A 13,609-nucleotide genomic window follows, 5' to 3' on the forward strand; every position below is an offset into this window, starting at 1 on the left:
AGTCACTTAATTATTTAAATATTTTAAATTTCTAAATTACACCAGGTTTTTCTTGATTTAGACATGTCAGGGCCAGAAGTCCATCATAGATATGACAGCAGAGTGCAACTTGCATCGCGCCGGTAATCCGTGAGCCTGACCCTGCTGGAGTTCTCGGTGTCAGGCAATTTACTTATTCCCGGCGGGTGCCTTCGATGCTATCAGCGCATCTTGGGTGCCCACCAGGTGGGAGAGCGCGGAGATTGCAGTGCTGGCCAGCTGTTTGGAGGATAACAGCAGCTACAGTAAAAAATGCAAAAGCGCTTGTATAAAAGGGCTAAATTCACGAGCTGAGTTTCTGTTTTGGACTGTTCTAGGCCATGACACTGGCCTGGCATACTCCTGTGAGCCCCACATTGGCCATCCCCCTCTTTCACTGACGCATTCCATTACCTAGCTAAGAAGGCAAGAAGGCATACTCTCCCAAAATACCACCTGTAGCTGACTACAAGTAAGATTGTGAAAAATTCTCCCTGTGTAGAAGTACCCTAATGGGTGTCCCTCTGATGGCACAGCTATGATCAGGAACGTATGGAGAATTCCAGGGTGTGAATCCATATGCTACAATTCCATGGCACAACACAGTGAGGCACTGATGCACTGCATTGATGTACTGCACAGACTTAAAACTACAGTAAAAACATTGAAATATTTCAGAGGAAAAGATGCTCTTGTGTTTCAATTTATGAAACAGCCAGCTTTTCTTCTTCCCCTCAGTCCCTTGTGTAGTTTGGACAGAAATTGCTGATTGGTATTTGATAACTTCTCATTGTGGCAGCTAATCTCATAGCTTAGAGGGAAATCTGCAATTTGCTGAAGATAACTCAGAGGATGTCCACCTTGCCCACCATCTGGTCACAGAATCACAGAAACCCCACAGTGCAGATAGAGGCCATTTCAGCCCATCGAGCCTGCACCGACACATATTCCACCCGATCCCCGTAACCCCTACACCAACACATATCCCACCCTATCCCTGTAACCCCACGTATTTAATCCCCCTAACACTAAGGGTCAATTTATCATAGCCAATCAACCTAACCCGCACATCTTTGGACTGTGGGAGGAAACCGGAGCGCCCGGAGGAAACCCACGCAAACACGGGCAGAATGTGCAAACTCCACACAGACAGTCGCCCGAGGCCGGATTCGAACCCGGGTCCCTGGTGCTGTGAGGCAACAATGCTAACCACTATGCCACCGTGTGGTGTGACAACGAACTCACAGAAGTTGTATTTTCAAGTGCGTTTATAATTTTGCACAAGACAGGCGTCACACAACTTAGCCAATTGTGATATATGGAACAATGTACACCTGTAAAAGAACTGGCTAGCATGCACCAGCTTGGCGAGCAAGACATATTCCATTGCAATCTATAGCTCTTAATTCAAGTTGCGTAATTCATATTATCTGTTAAGTCAAATTGTGCTGTTTTATTAAAATTGCTTAATTTATACAACTGGATAATGGAAATATTTTTCAAGCAAAGGACAACTACAAATTCAAAAGATCACAAGGTAATGATGGATGAGGGAAGCTGCCCGTCGCAGGTCATCTATCCAGAAGACACAAACATACCTTCATTGTGGTGATTATTCCTTGATTAGTAAAAGTATTGTGATTCGTTGTTTGTTAACTGCCTTGGGATATGTGTTGTAATCTCATTGGTAGTTGATGATCACATGATGTGTTGTGGCTACCTTAAATTCAGTCCTTTTCTAGCTTTAGTTGGGACTGGATGTGGAAAGATATGCTGCTGATTTTAAAGTTAATAAAGCCTAGCTTTGGAAGGCCAATCTATTCTTTATTTCAATTTATTAACTTTATGTTAGAATGGAGCGATATCTTCAACCAGAACGATTCAAGGCTGACCCCAATTCTGCTGGAGTGGATAATAAATGGAAACATTGGTATTGTACATTTAAAAACTTTTTGGGCGTGTTGGATCAAGAGGCTCTAAATAAGCTGAATATGCTGATCAACTACATTGACCCGGATGTATATAAATATATTTTGCACTGTAAAACTTATGAAGAGGCTATTTCTACATTGGAAAAGATTTTTGTTAAACCAAAGAATGAGGTATTTGCACGTCATCTTCTATCTGCCCATAGGCAGCAGGTGGGAGAATCTTTGGATACTTATTTACAAGCACTTCGGTGCCTTAGTGTTGACTGTAATTATAAGGCTGTGACGGCTGAAGAATATAAGGACGAATCGGTACGGGATGCTTTTATTAATGGATTACTGTCTAGATCAATTCGTCAGCGGTTGTTAGAAAATAAGACTCTGGATCTTAAAAGTGCTTTTGAGCAAGCTTCTACATTGGATGTGGCTCAGAGAAGTTCGGATTCTTATGCTCTTTTTAATCGGCCTGCGACTATGGTTTCGGCAGTTTCGGATGAAAAGGAATTATGTGGACTTAATGGGAGTGGTTTACTAGATTTTGAAACAGTTTCTACTTCGGCGGCCGTTGCCTCTAGGATTCAGAAGTGTTATTTTTGTGGGAATATCCGGCACCCTCGTCTGAAGTGTCCTGCTCGGGAGGCTGTGTGTAGTAAATGCGGCAAGAGAGGTCATTATGCACGTGTGTGCAAATCATCAGGTTCAATTACCTTCCCTTCTCCTGGTGTGGGAGGGTCTTCCTCCACTACCTCTTCTGTGACTATTCAGCCTTTAGATAGGGCGTTTATTGCATCAATTTCTGCTGCATTTGCTCATGGCCTAAACAAAGCTATAGTTACGGCTCAAGTTAATGGGTTGGAAGTGAAGGCCCTTATAGATACGGGCAGTACTGAGAGTTTTATAAGTCTTCAGTTTGCGAAGGAGAAGCATTTGAAAATTTCGCCTGTTACGTATCAGGTGTGTATGGCTCAGACGACCCTTACTTCACAAATAGCTGGTTGTTGCTTTGTGAAAATGATTCTTCTAGGTAATACGTATACTGATATACGCCTATCTGTTTTGCCTAATCTCTGTGCGGATATTTTGATTGGACATGATGTGCTTCAGTTACACGAGTCTCTTAGTCTTTCATTTGGAGGGACTAAGCCACCTTTATCTATTTGTGGATTAACCTCTTTATCTATTCCTCCATTATCACTTTTTTCCAATTTGATGTCGGATTGTAAGCCAATCGCTACCAAGTCAAGAAGATATAGTAGTCAGGATAGAGAATTTATTAATTCTGAAGTTCAACGTCTCTTATTGGAAGGAATCATTGAACCTAGTTGTTCGCCTTGGCGAGCACAGGTAGTTGTCACGACTAATGAGAGACACAAGAAACGAATGGTGATAGACTATTCCCAAACTATTAATAGGTATACTCGATTAGACGCGTACCCTTTGCCTAAGATTGATGAGCTTATCAATAAAGTATCTCAGTATAAAGTTTTTAGCACTATTGATTTAAAGAGTGCTTATCATCAGATTCCTATTGTTAAGAAGGATCCACCATATACGGCCTTTGAGGCTGGTGGAAAGCTGTATCAGTTTTGCCGAATACCATTTGGTGTTACTAATGGTGTTGCTTGTTTTCAACGGGCAATGGATGCTTTTATAAGTGATAACTCCCTCTCTGACACCTTTTCATACTTAGATGACATCACAGTGTGTGGCAAATCAAGGGTGGAGCATGATTCTAATTTAAAAAGATTCCTTCAAGCTGCGGAAAAAGTTGGTTTAACTTTTAACAAAGAGAAATGTATCTTTTCGACTACTGAGGTAAATCTATTGGGGTATATTATTTCGGGAAATAAGATTAAACCAGATCCAGAACGTCTGCGACCATTGATCGATTTACCTTGTCCTACTAATTCTAAGGCTTTGCAACGAGTTGTTGGACTGTTTTCTTATTATTCTAATTGGATTGCAAATTTTTCATGAAAGATCCGGCCTCTTATTCGGGTTACGACATATCCTCTATCATGGGAGGCCAGGAACATGTTTTGAGAATTTTAAAAAGGATATTTTAGGAGCAGTTGTGCATTCCATTGATGAGCAGGTTCCCTTTGTGATTGAGACGGATGCTTCGGATTTTGCAATTGGGGCTACTTTGAACCAAAATGGAAGACCTGTGGCCTTTTTCTCACGTACTTTGAATAATAGTGAAAAAAGACATTCCTCAATAGAAAAAGAGGCATACGCAATAGTAGAAGCATTGCGTAAATGGAGACATTATTTATCGGGGCGACATTTCACGTTGGTAACTGATCAAAAATCTGTGTCCTTTATGTTTGATGTTAAACATTTTGGAAAGATTAAAAATGATAAAATAATGAGATGGAGGATTGAGTTGGCATGTTACCATTTTGACATAGTTTATCGTCCGGGGAAGGATAATGTTGCTGCTGATGCACTGTCGAGGGCTTATTGTTCTGTGATTCACAGAGATACGCTTATTAATCTTCACAATGCCTTATGTCATCCTGGGGTTACGAGGATGATACACTTTGTACGCAGTAAGAACTTGCCTTTTTCAGTTGAAGACGTCAAGCGGATGACTTCATCATGTTCTATCTGTGCTCGGTGTAAACCGAATTTCTTTAAGCCTCAACGAGCTCATCTTATAAAGGCTACTTCTCCTTTTGAACGTTTGAGTGTCGATTTTAAGGGACCTCTTCCTTCAACTACTCAGAACCGATATATATTTACGGTTGTGGACGAGTTTTCAAGGTTCCCTTTTGCTTTTCCTTGTGCAGATGTATCAGCTGCTACAGTTATTAAATGTTTGACTCAACTTTTTGTCATCTTTGGGATGCCTGCGTATATCCATTCGGATCAGGGAAGTTCTTTTATGTCTTCCCAGTTGAAGGAATACCTTCAGAGTCGGGGAATTTCTACTAGTAGAACTACCCCGTATAATCCCCAGGGTAATGGACAGTGTGAACGATACAATGGGGTGATCTGGAAGGCAGTTATGTTGGCGTTGACATCCCGGAACCTTAAGAATACACAGTGGGAAATGGTGCTGCCTGATGCCCTGCATTCCATTAGATCATTGCTTTCAACGGCTACTAATGTGACCCCCCATGAAAGGCTCTTTAACTATCCACGGAGATCTACTACAGGATATTCGGTACCTTCATGGCTTACTATGCAGGGACCTGTGTTGCTTCGACGCCATGTTAGATTGTCAAAATATGACCCCTTGGTGGAGGAGGTGGAGCTGTTGGAGGCAAATTCCCAATATGCTCATATTCGATTCCAAGATGGGAAAGAAAGTACTGTTTCAATTAAAGACTTGGCTCCTTGTGGGGGCCAGCCCTCTTCTGAGGATATTAATAATGGTCATGATTCGGATAATGTGGATGCTGTTACAGATACTACGAATATTTCCAATCCGATTGCAGATAATCATACTTCTATTAGTCAGCCTTTGATAGATGTTTATGACCGTCCCAGTTCATCTTCTGATGGGATTTCTAATCCGGAAACCGGTGAGAATCGGGATATGGATAGCCTTCCTGTTGAAGATACTCCTGTGCCTTCTGGCGTGGGAGGGCAAGGAATTTCACCAAGGTTAAGAAGGTCGACACGAACAAGATATCCTGTCGACCGATTGAAAATGGACTTTTAAATTGATAGTAATGTTTTAAAAATTGTTGAAATATTATAGTATATTGTTTTAGTTGAGAGATACTTAATACTTATGCGTAATGTTATTATTTGTTGTTCATTTAGTATTGTGTTATGTAAATAGTTTTATTCTCGTGCATAGTTTAGTTGTAAATAATTAATTGTAAATTGTAAAAGTTATTAGGTTGGAGTATATTTTAAAAGGAGGGGTGAATGTGGTGATTATTCCTTGATTAGTAAAAGTATTGTGATTCATTGTTTGTTAACTGCCTTGGGATATGTGTTGTAATCTCATTGGTAGTTGATGATCACATGATGTGTTGTGGCTACCTTAAATTCAGTCCTTTTCTAGCTTTAGTTGGGACTGGATGTGGAAAGATATGCTGCTGATTTTAAAGTTAATAAAGCCTAGCTTTGGAAGGGCAATCTATTCTTTATTTCAAGTATCCAATTGGTTCTTAAATGACTCCAAGGTTTTTGCTTCCACTACTTTTTCTAGGAGTCCATTCTGTGAGTTTGTGGCAGAACCACTGCATGACTCTGGGTAACTGTATATAATTCTCTTTAATGATGTTCTAACACCAGCCTAAACCTGTACCATTGTGTTAGGCATTACTGTGTTTTGTATACAGAGTTTGCTTATACGGGGCGTGGCCCCTTTAAGAGCGCAGGAAAACGCGGGTAAACGCGATGACGTCACATCGCAAACCACAGGGCTGCCCAGGCAGTCCTCATGGCATCTCTGTTGAGTAAAGACCTGTTTAATTGTTCTCTTGTGTCGATCTCCGTTATTCGTAGGAATTCGTTAATTCCTACATTGGTGACCCCGTTTTTGTGAACGTTTTCACAAAAGAAGAGCACAGCACGGAAGCAAACACCGTTTCGCTAAAGCTATCACAGTTCTGGGAGCAGCAAGCGCCCTCGTGGTTTATTCAGGTCGAGGCCCAGTTCGCCCTGAGGAACATCTATGCGGATCAGACCAAATACCTTTATGTGGTCTTCGCACTCGACAGCTCTACCGCCTCTCGGATTGTCAGCCTCCTCGAAAACCCCCCAGCAGAGCGCAAGTATGTAACCCTCAAAGCACGGTTACTGCAGGTTTTCGGGCTCACAAAATCGGAGCGCGCCGGTCAATTACTCGCTATGCCCGGGCTCGGGGACTCCACGCCTTCAGAGTTGATGAGCCAAATGCTCACACTCCTGGGCTCAGAACGGGAATGTTTCCTATTCCGCGAGATTTTCCTCAGCCAACTGCCTGAAGAGGTACAAGCTGCCCTGGCCAGATCTGACATTGAAGACTGCGCAACACTCGCTGCGGAGGCTGACAAAATTTTCGCTGTAACTCGGCAGTACTGCGCCGCCACGAGGCACCCATCCCCCGCAGACGCCGCCCCAGCTCGTCAGCCTGCTGGGCTGTATTTCTACCACGCGCAGTTCGGCGTGAAGGCGAAGCATTGCCACCCTCCCTGCAGTTCTCCCCAACAAAACAGACAACAACTGACACTGCGACCACCGAGGAACAGGTCTAACAGGCACCCCGCGGCCGCGATGGCGATCAGCAACGCGGGAAAATTGCTGTTCATCACTGATACTCTCTCCGGTCGTTGTTTTCTGTGCAACACCGGAGCGCAGTGCAGCATTTTACCCGCGTCCGCCCTCAATGTGCAGACGGGGAATCACGGCCCCGCCCTTGAAGCGGCCAATGGCGGAACAATTCGGACCTTCAGCAGACGGCGAGTGGAGGTGTGCCTCGGGGGGCAACATTTTCACTGGGAGTTTGTTACGGCCAAAGTTTCCCAGCCCCTCCTCGGCGCGGATTTCCTGTGCGCCAACAGCCTCCTGGTCGATGTTAGGAACCGGCGGCTGATCAACGCAGCAACTTTTAATTCTCTTCCGTGTTACCGCAGTAACACTACGTCGCGCACCGTCTCCTGTGCGTTCCCGACTCCTGATGAGTTCACTCGCCTGCTCGGCGAATTCCCCGACCTGACAAGACCCACGTTCTCCTCCACAGCCACGAAACATGGTCACCACCAACGCCCCACCGGTCTATGCACGGGCCCGGCGCCTGGAACCTGGCAAGCTGGCAGTCACAAAGGCGGAGTTCGCAACCATAGAACGGTTAGGGATTATTCGCCGGTCAAATAGTCCCTGGTCTTCACCCCTCCATATCGTCCCGAAGCCTGGCGGTGGATGGCGGCCATGTGGCGACTATCGACGCCTAACCGACGCCACCACTCCTGATCGGTACCCGATTCCCCACATTCAGGATTTCTCTGCCCATTTGGCAGGGAACACCGTGTTCTCAAAAGTCGACCTTGTCCGGGGCTACCACCAGGTCCCAGTTCATCCACAAGACGTCCAGAAGACCGCAGTCATCACCCCATTCGGCCTCTTCGAGTTTTTACGAATGCCGTTTGGGTTAAAGAACGCCGCCCAGGCTTTCCAACGCCTGATGGATTCCGTGCTGCGGGACCTCAAGTTCCTCTTCGTCTACCTAGATGATATTCTCATTGCCAGTCCTACTAAGGAAGAACATACCTGTCACCTACGCACCCTTTTTCGATGCCTCAGCCAACACGGCCTGATTATCAACCCGGCCAAGTGTCAGTTTGGCCTGCACCAAACTGACTTCCTGGGGCATCGCATCACCTCAGAGGGAGCGGTTCCTTTACCTTCGAAAGTAGAGGCGGTGACATCCTTTCCACGCCTGCAGAACGTAAAGGCCCTGCAGGAATTCCTAGGCATGGTAAACTTTTACCACCATTTCGTGCCTAAGGCAGCACTACTCATGCAGCCCCTGTACGAGGCCCTCAAGGGCAAGACTGGCAAGAACCCGGTAGACTGGACGGATGACATGGCCCGAGCGTTCGCTGACACCAAAAGCGCCTTAGCCAACGTGACTATGCTGACGCACCCGCTGCCAGGAGCCACCATCGCCCTCACCACCGACGCGTCGGACTACGCAGTCAGTGCCGTGCAACAGCAGTGGGTGAACGGGACGTGGCAGCCATTGGCATTCTTCAGCCGTCAACTATGGCAGAACGAGAGAGCATACAGCACGTTCGACCGGGAGTTGCTTGCCCTTTTTCTGGCCATCCGCCATTTTTGGTTCTTACTGGAAGGACGTCCTTTTACCGCCTTTGTGGACCATAAGCCATTAACCTTTGCAATGGCCAAGACCGCCGAACCGTGGTCAGCCCGACAGCTGCGTCAACTGACCTACATATTCGAATTCACCACGGCTATACAGCACGTGGCCGGTAAGGACAACCTGATGGCAGACTGCCTCTCCCGCGCGATCATCAATACGGTTCATTTGGGCATCGACGACGCCCTCATGGCAGCGGACCAAGCCTCAGACCCGGAAGTCCAAACTTACAGAACGGCCATCACTGGCCTCCAGTTGGCTGACATCAAGTTCCATTCGGCAGGTACCACGCTGTTGTGTGACGTCTCCGTACAGGATCCTCGCCCTGTCGTGCCAGTCGTCTGGCGCCGCAAAGTGTTCGACGCCATACATGGGTTGTCACACCCAGGAATGAAGGCCTCTCAGAAACTGATGTCAGCGAAATTTGTATGGCATGGCATGCATAAAGATGTCCGCGACTGGGCCAACATCTGCGTGGTCTGCCAAAAGGCCAAGGTACAGCGCCACATCAAAGCTCCGTTGGCCACTTTCACAGTTCCGGAGCGACGTTTTGACCATGTCAACGTGGACCTGGTAGGACCACTCCCACCCTCCCATGGTTTTTCGCACATCCTGACCATGGTTGACCGCACCACCAGATGGCCAGAGACGGTCCCCCTGTCATCCACTACTTCGGCGGACATGGCCAGGGCGTTCATTTCCTCCTGGATCGCCTGTTTCGGAGTGCCCGCAGATATTTCGTCAGACAGGGGACCGCAGTTTTCCTCCGAACTCTGGAATGCAATGGCCCAAGGACTCGGTGTCAAATTGCACCGCACCACAGCCTACCACTCACAGGCGAATGGCCTCTGCGAACGCTTCCACCGGTCAATGAAAGCCGCCCTGAGGGCCAGCCTCCAGGACACTGGATGGGCAGATGAGCTACCGTGGGTCCTGTTGGGCCTTCGCACGGCCCCCAAAGAAGACCTTCACTCTTCATCAGCGGAGCTTGTGTATGGTCAGCCGCTGCGAGTCCTGGGGGACTTCCTACCAACATCGACGGAGCCATGGTCCGCGTCTGCCCAGCTTGCTAGTTACCAAGGGGCGGCCAGATGTTTCGCACCGGTGCCCACTTCGCACCACGGGCTGCAGAGGTCACACGTTCCCATGGAGCTTCACAAGGCTGAATACGTTTTTATTCGCCATGACGCACATAGGGATCCGCTCAAGGCCCCATATACCGGTCCCTTCTGCGTGTTGGAAGCAGGGGACAAAACCTTCACGGTAGATGTCGGTGGTAAACCGGACCACATTTCGGTCGACCGCTTAAAGCCAGCTCATTTAGACCTCGACCACCCCGTCGAGACAGCACAACCGCCAAGACGGGGTCGGCCACCCATCATCGTTACGGCAGACCAAGTGCGACCGCCTGCCAGACCGCCAGCCGACCAGCAGCCTCTGCCTCGAGAGTACAGGAGTTGTTCAGACAGGCTCGTCAGACCCCCTCACCGTTTGACTTTGTCCATTAAAGCGAATTCTGGAGGGGCGCATGTGGCAGAACCACTGCATGACTCTGGCTAACTGTATATAATTCTCTTTAACGATGTTCTAACACCAGCCTAAACCTGTACCATTGTGTTAGGCATTACTGTGTTTTGTATATAGAATTTGCATGTACGGGGCGTGGCCCCTTTAAGAGCGCGGGCAAACGCGATGACGTCACGTCGCAAACCACGGGACTGCCCAGTCAGTCCTCGTGGCATCTCCGTTGAGTAAAGACCTGTTTAATTGTTCCCTTGTGTCGATCTCCGTTATTCGTAGGAATTCGTTAATTCCTACATGTTCATCAATTTTTGTGTGTAGAAGAACTTCCTGATATCAGACCTAAATTTGCTGATGACTAGTTTGAAACTGTGACCCCTTGTGCTACTCTTGCGTTTAACATAAACAATTCTCTGAATTTAACTTTTCCATACTATTAATAATCTTGCATGCATCTACAAGATCACCTCTCAGACATCTTCTTACTAGGCCGTAGAGGCCATGCTTCTTCATGACCAATCTCTCTCAGACTGGGGATCAGCCTCATGGCTCTTCTGTGCACTGCTTGCAGTGCTTGAATGTATCCCTTGTGCCTTGGTAGGCAGAGTTGGATACAGTGAGGTAGAAATTCATCTTGGGCGGTAGCACAAAATGGGTGATAGCGAATCGGCAGGACATTATACACTCTGCCCGATTTTCTTTTCCATTGAAGTTGATAGAAAAGAAAATTGGACGAAGTGTACAACTGATAGCTGATTCGCTATCAACTTGCTTTGCCCTACAGCCCAAGACAAACTCCTACTCCAGTAATTCAAGGTGTGGTCTGACCATAGCCCTGTACAGTTTGATTACGACTTTCTCTGAATAAATTCTACTGTTTCTGGCTATATAGCTCAACATTCTATTGACTTTGTTGATTGCTGCTCTACATTAGTTGGACATTTTGGCCTTGATTTAAACCCCCCCACATCTGACGAGAATGGGTTGTGTGGAGGGCAGAGTACTTACCTCCCCGTCTGACGCCAATTTAATCCAAGGTTTCAGAAGGTGTTGGAGGTGCTCATCGCAGGCAGGTGAGGGCCTCATAAATATGCAAAGATTGGGTCCTCTGATGCTAATCGGATCCCGGCGCTATTTTAACTTGCAATTGCACAAGTTTTGACCATTTGAACACAAATGTTGACTGATGAGATTGAGAAACAAATGGAAGGACAGAGGAGAGTAACATGACTATTTCCCATGTTATTTAAAGCTTTCATGAATTTAACAACTCACAAAGTAATGGTATATTCTAGAGTTTCTAAGGATTATGGGGGGAATTTTAATGTGGATCGGCGCGTGAGTTTAGGTGCGGCGGGGCGGGTGGTAGGTTCACTGAAAATGTCAGCGAGTCTGGAAACCGATTCCAACCCGCCAACTTCCAGGTTTAATTTGGGCTGGTTCAGGAGATGCAGGTTAGCTATTAATATATGCAAATCTCTCATTTGGAGCGATATTTCAACACACTTTCAAATTTAATGGCACATCCACTGGTTTCCTGGGTTTCCTGAAGCTCGTCAATGAAACCAAGGTGAGAACACAACAGCAATTCACGGGGCTGATTAAAAGTCATGCAAATACTCCAATAAATACTCAGTATTCACAGCTGCTTTCTTACCTATTACTGGGAAATGGTTTGTTCACAATACTTTTGCTGAGAGTTTACTTTCTACGCTTTGGAGGTTTTCAGAATCAGATCAGGAATGTGGCACGTCGCTTGCCTTAGATTGGACTTCGGTCATATTGCTCCTTCTCCATCAGCAGCAGCATCAGCCTGCTGTTGACAGACCTGCAGCTGGACATCACACAGTGCAGCACCAGCAGCATCAGCCTGCTGTTGACAGACCTGCAGCTGGACATCACACAGTGCAGCACCAGCAGCATCAGCCTGCTGTTGACAGACCTGCAGCTGGACATCACACAGTGCTGCACCAGCAGCATCAGCCTGCTGTTGACAGACCTGCAGCTGGACATCACACAGTGCAGCACCAGCAGCATCAGCCTGCTGTTGACAGACCTGCAGCTGGACATCACACAGTGCAGCACCAGTAGCATCAGCCTGCTGTTGACAGACCTGCAGCTGGACATCACGCAGTGCAGCACCAGCAGCATCAGCCTGCTGTTGACAGACCTGCAGCTGGACATCACACAGTGCAGCACCAGCAGCATCAGCCTGCTGTTCACAGACCTGCAGCTGGACATCACAGAGGGCAACACCAGCAGCATCAGCCTGCTGTTGACAGACCTGCAGCTGGGCATCACAGAGGGCAACACCAGCAGCATCAGCCTGCTGTTGACAGACCTGCAGCTGGACATCACAGAGTGCAGCACCAGCAGCATCAGCCTGCTGTTGACAGACCTGCAGCTGGACATCACACAGTGCAGCACCAGCAGCATCAGCCTGCTGTTGACAGACCTGCAGCTGGACATCACAGAGGGCAACACCAGCAGCATCAGCCTGCTGTTGACAGGCCTGCAGCTGGACAGCAGAGAGGGAACAGCAGAGAGGGGAGCAGAAGAGTGGGGAGCAGCAGAGGGTGCAGCTCACAGGAGGCACTACCTACGAAACAGGGGGTACAGGCAGAGGCTAAGCTTCCTTGACCTGTCAGAATAGCAGTGCGTCCAGAGCCTCAGTTCGTGCATCAGGTGGTAGCAGACATCTGCAGCCTCCGAGAAGAGGACCTGCTGCCTGCGGGACCTGGTGGCCACGCATTACCAGTGGCTGTCAAAGTGACCACTGCCCTCAACACTTTTGACTCTTGATCCTTCCAGGGCTCTGCTGGAGACATATCCAGGATTTCCCAGTTGGCGGCACACAAATGCAGAAGGCAGGTAATTGATGGGTTGTTTGCCAGGGCCGGCACTAATGTGAACTTCGCCTGCAAAGATGGCAGTCAGAATGAGTGGGCTCTCGGGTTTGTGTCTTTGGCTGGCTTCCTATGGGTGCAGAAAGTCATCAACTGCACACTTGTTGCAATCCACGCCACCCCAGATCAAACAAGAGTGAACCACAAGGGCTTCCACTACATCAATGTGCAGCTAGTGTGCAATCACAAAAATATATTCACGCAGGTATGTGCAAGATTTCCAGAGAGCTGCCATGATGCTTTCATCCTGCGACAGTCCAAGCTCCCTGATGTCTTTGGACCTGCAAGCAGACTGAAGAGGTGGCTGCTACAAAACAAGGGATACTCCCTTCAAACTAGGCCGATGACACCCATGAGAAATCCGACCATTGAAGCCCAAGAGTGCTACAATGAAAGCCAAATGACCACCAGATGAG

This window comes from Somniosus microcephalus, chromosome 1 (assembly GCF_052327205.1).
Source record: "Somniosus microcephalus isolate GS21.2 chromosome 1, FLI_Smic_1.0, whole genome shotgun sequence".
NCBI lineage: Eukaryota > Metazoa > Chordata > Chondrichthyes > Squaliformes > Somniosidae > Somniosus > Somniosus microcephalus.